Source organism: Oncorhynchus gorbuscha, unplaced genomic scaffold (genome assembly GCF_021184085.1).
Source record: "Oncorhynchus gorbuscha isolate QuinsamMale2020 ecotype Even-year unplaced genomic scaffold, OgorEven_v1.0 Un_scaffold_4947, whole genome shotgun sequence".
In the NCBI taxonomy this organism is placed as follows: Eukaryota; Metazoa; Chordata; class Actinopteri; order Salmoniformes; family Salmonidae; genus Oncorhynchus; species Oncorhynchus gorbuscha.
Window position 1 is genome coordinate 17358 of NW_025748862.1, and position 5264 is coordinate 22621.

A 5264-nucleotide genomic window follows, 5' to 3' on the forward strand; every position below is an offset into this window, starting at 1 on the left:
TGCTTTGCTGCAGGAGGGACTGGGTGCACCTCACATAATAAATGGCATCATGAGGACGGAAAATGATGTGGATATATTGAAGCAACATCTCAAGACATCAGACAGGAAGTTAAAGCTTGGTCACAAATGGGTCTTCCAAATGGACAATGGCCCCAAGCATACTTCCAAAGTTGTGGCAAAATAGCCAAAGGACAACAAAGTCAAGGTATTGGAGGGCCATCACAAAGCCCTGACCTCAATCCTATAGAAAATGTGTGGGCAGAACTGAAAAATCAGGAAGAGCAAGGAAGCCTACAAACGTGACTCTGTTACACCAGCTTTGTCAAGAGGAATGGGCCAAAATTCATCCAGCTCATTGTGGGCAAGCAGGTAATAAATCTACCACGGCGTTTGACAAATTAAACAATTCAAAGGCAATGCTACCAAATACTAATTGAATTCATGTAAACTTCTGACCGGGTAAGGGTGGTCAGTCAATTCAGAAAGTAAAGCAGATTCAAATCCAAATGTTCCTAATTAAAAGCATTGAAGAGAATTGGGAAATTTCAGTGTACTTCTTAATTGACTGGAATGTATATTGAGTTTAACCCAAAAACCTGACCTTAATGCAGGGAAACTTAAATCTGTTTACTAAATTTCACCAGTATGTTAAAATGTGCAACCACAGGGAGAAAAAAAACTCTAGACCACCTTTACTCCACACAGAGACACACGTATAAAGCTCTCCATCGCCGCCATTTGAAAAATCTGACCATGGTCTATCTATCCTCCTTCCTGTTTGCAAAAAATTAAAGCAGGAAGCACCAGTGACTTTCGGTCAATAAAAAAATTGGTCAAATGAAGCAGATGCTAGCTACAGGACTGTTTTGCTATCACAGACTGGAATATGTTCCGGGATTCTTCTGATGGCATTGAGGAGTTCAACACATCAGTCACTGGCTTCATCAGCCAAGTGCATCGATGGCGTACGTCCCCACAGGTGACTGCATGTACATACCCCAACCAGAAGCCATGGATTACAGGCAACATCAGCATTGAGCTAAAGGTAGAGCTGCCGCTTTCAAGGAGCGGGACTCTAACCTGGAAGCTTATAAGAAATCCTGCTATGTCCTCCGATGAACCATCACTTGAACATTAGCCCTGTCTCCTCACAGTCGTTAATGTTACTGTCTGTTTCTCCCAGAACATTAGCTCCCTGTCTCTCACAGTATGATTGTGTTAACTCACTGTTTGCCAATTAATCACAGGTTATGTCCCCCACAGCTATGATTGTATTAATTCCAAAGTGTCAATGCCGGGACTAAGATTGAATCAAGGTTATGTGGGCCAGCGCTTGCAGGTCAATTCTATTCCAATTCCAAAGTGTCAATACCCGAGCCTAAGATTGAACTTCTGTGCTACACCGAGCAGTAACACTGAAACATATGTAACGGATGTGGCAAGCAACAGATTAGCGGTGTGCGCTAAATAAGCGTTTCAATCGGTACGTCACTGCTCTGAGACCTTAAAGTGGTAGTTCCCCTTGCTCTGCAGAGTATTTATTGGAGCGTGGTGCTGATGCCGTGGTGGCTGTTGGATATTGTGCAGAAGGTCCCTGGTTCGCGCCGGAGCATGGGCGAGGTGGATTTAAAATTATACTGTTACACACGCCCATGAGAGCATCAGCTGTCCCAGTTGACTTTGTGTGATCACGCTCTCCGCAGCGATGTGAGTAAGACAAACAGGTCAACATTCACAAGTTTGCAGGACCAGACAGATAACCAGGGCTGTGTACTCTGAGCATGCGCTGACCAACTGGCAAGTGTCTTCAATTACATTTCAACCTCTCCCTGTCTGTAATACCAACATGTTTCAAGCAGACCACCATAGTCCCTGTGCCCAAGAACACTAAGGTAACCTGCCGAAATGACTACCGATCCGTAGCACTCATGCCAGGCTGTGTCAGAGGAAGGCCCTAAAATTGTCAAAGACTCCAGCCACTCTAGCATAGACTGTTCTTCTGCCGGAGCACCAAGTCTAGGTCCAAGAGGCTCATAAACAGCTTCTACCCCCAAGCCATAAGATTCCTGAACATCTAATCAAACAAGAATTATTTATTGCCCCCTTTTCCCCCACCCCACCTCTCTATTACACTGCTACTATTCTCTGTTATTATCTATGCATAGTCACTTTAACACCTGTACCTACATATACATATTACCTCAATTACCTCACTAACCGTGCCCTGCACACTGACCCCATATATAGCCCCTATTGTTATTATTCTACTGCTGTTCAAATTCATTCTGTTACTTTTATTTTTATTCTTATTTTTTTGTATTGCTTTAAAAACTGCATTGTTGGTTAAGGGCTTATAAGTGCGATTTCACTGCAAGGTCTACACATTGCTGTATTCGGTGCATGTGACAAATAACACTGATTTATTTACAGATACGCAGTGAATTATTCACACTGTTATGGTGTGTAATCCGCAATGAACAGACACACACTCACCTGTAAGTAGTCTTTCCTGGGCAATTCACAGCCCACTTTTCTCCTCTGGAGTTCTGAGCCTCTATCCATCCTCCACCAACATTCTACAAAGAGAGGAGGGGCAGAGAGAGGGAGAGGAAGAGAGAGAAGGGGGAGAGAGAGGAAGTGAGAGAAGGGGAGAGAGAGGAAGAGAGATAAGGGGGAAGAGGAGGAAAGAGAGAAGAAGGGGGAAAGAGAGGGAGAGGAAGAGAGAAGGGGAGGGAGAAGAGAGAGAGGAAAGAGAGATAGAGAAGGGGAGGGAGGAAGAGAAGAGAGGAAGAATGGAGAGAGGGAGAGGAAGAAAGAGAAGAGGGAGAGAGAGAGAAGGAGAGAGCGGAAGTAAGAGAAGGGGAGAGAGAGGAAGAGCTATAAGGGGGAGACAGAGGGAGAGAGAGAAGGGGGAGAGATGGGGAGAGGAAGAGGGAAGAGAGAGGGGGGAGAGAGAGGAAGAGAGAAGGGGAGAGGATAAGGGGAGGGAGAGGAAGAGAGATAAGGGAGAGGAAGAGAGAGAAGGGGGAGAGAGGAAGGAAGAAGGAGGGAAGAGAGGAAGAGGGGAGAATGGAGAGGGAGAGGAAGAAAGAGAAGAGGGAGAGGAAGAGAAGAAGAGAGGAGAGAGGGAAGAGCGATAAGGGGGAGACAGAGGGAGAGAGAGAAGGGGGAGAGATGGGGAGAGGAAGAGGGAGAATAGGGAGAGGGAGAGAGGGAGAGGAAGGGAGAGGAAGAGAGAGAGGGGGAGAGAGAGGAAGTGAGAGAAGGGGAGAGAGAGGAAGAGAGAGAAGGGGAGAGAGAGGAAGTGAGAGAAGGGGAGAGAGAGGAAGAGAGATAAGGGGAGAGAGAGGAAGTGAGAGAAGGGGAGAGAGAGGAAGAGAGAGAAGGGGGAAAGAGAGGAAGAGAGATAAGGGGAGAGAGAGGAAGAGAGGGGAGAGAGGAAGAGAGATAAGGGGGAAAGAGAGGAAGAGAGATAAGAGAGAGAGGAAGAAAGAGAAGGGGAGAGAGAGGAAGAGAGAGAAGGGGAGAGAGAGCGGAAGTAAGAGAAGGGGAGAGAGAGGAAGAGCGATAAGGGGGAGACAGAGGGAGAGAGGGAGGGGAAGGGAGAGAAAGGGGAGAGAGGGAGAGGAAGAGTGTGAGAGAGAGAGAAGAGGAATGAGAGTTATTCATCTGGACAGTCTGGACAGAAAAGCGTGAAATGTAACGCTGTAGTATTTCAGGTGACTTTGGCCAGCCAGTCAGATCCTGTGTGTACCTGATTGAGGACGGTGACAGTCTCTCCTTCTCTGACTGTCAACTCGTTATTTCCTGGTTCAGCACTGAAGTCATATATCACCTGGGCCTGTAACAGAGCACACACAGTGATGACCTCGGGACCACTCTGAATGGTACTGTAGGACGTAGTCATAGGACACAGTGATGACCTCAGGACCACTCTGAATGGTACTGTGTACACACACACACACACACGCACGCGCACACGCACACACACACACACACACACACACACACACACACACACACACACACACACACACACACACACACACACACACACACACACACACACACACACACACACACTGCCTCCCTCTCGAAAACAGTGGCGCTACAACCTACAAAAAGCAGTTCACAGTAGAGACTGGAAGATAAACATGTAAATACATACATAGGTGTTGTTTAATCTGTCTCTGCACATGGCATCAATCCGTTTATTGTATGACATTGGTTCAGTTTATAAACATGTTCTCTTTCAGTCATATTACTCTGAAATCTAAACTACACTTCAATGAAACCCCCCAATGGCGCATATTCTGTATGACAAAAAGAAGCTAAATTAGCGTTGTCTACCATTCAATAAAGCGCACCATGACATGCTGAAGAAACTCTCCTACCTGCATTGCCATCGTTGCAGGATTTACAGTCGTTTTCCACGCAAAAACGTCACCGTGAAAACACCCCGCATCAAAACAATCCCAACGTAAACAAAGCAGACGAGGCTACTCCAGCTCAAAACGATCCACTCTGGCGTATCTTCTTACAACTATGTTGTTACAACGTGCGTGCTATTCTGCAGAGACGATTTCTCAATTTTCTAGGACGACAATTGCCTCATTTTCACACAACAGAATAGTTTGTTAGTAATTTTGTATCCCCGCGGTAAATAGCGACAGGGTGAGGAAAGGGGCCACTTCCTCCGAGCAGAAATGTAGAACAAGTAACAGGGGTGTGGATACGTGCCGCGTTCAAGTACTCGTCGGAAACTACGAAACTCAGAAATGTCCGACTTGCTAACCTGTTGTACATATATACGTGCCGCGTGTTCAACCTATTAACAAGTCGGACATTTCCTAGTTTTGTATTTTCGAATAGCACATGAACGTGGCAACAGTCGGACAGACAATTGTGTTTATTTTCCTTTAGCTGCTCGGTCATAGGTTTGACTGAGTAAATACACCGAGTAAAGACAACCATTCACAGATCAGAACTCTCAATTCTTAGTAAGAGATGGAAACTATGTCAACAAGTCAAAGGGGAAATATTAGCCTAAATTATTTGTGACCTTGTTAAGAGAGGTAATTCATATTGACTGAGTGATAGTCAATATTATAAGGTAATTATAGGCAATAATCATGGGTTCTGTGAGACCTTTCAAATGCAATAAACTAATGATATGAACTATGAACTAAAGACCATGTGTGGATATTCTCCATCCGGTCACAGTCTGAGCTAACAGGTAGGCTAGGCTAGCAGGTAGGTAGACT

The 5264-nt window shown here is 45.5% G+C and overlaps 1 long non-coding RNA gene across 1 annotated transcript; it reads right to left on the reverse strand.

Annotated features, from left to right (window-relative positions):
• Positions 1-2533: 2533 nt before the first annotated feature.
• Positions 2534-4959, reverse strand: LOC124028881. The gene is made up of 3 exons (XR_006837674.1): positions 4395-4959; positions 3755-3841; positions 2534-2576 (listed from the first exon to the last, which is right to left on the reverse strand). It is a non-coding gene; the product is annotated as an uncharacterized LOC124028881 (long non-coding RNA).
• Positions 4960-5264: the final 305 nt, after the last annotated feature.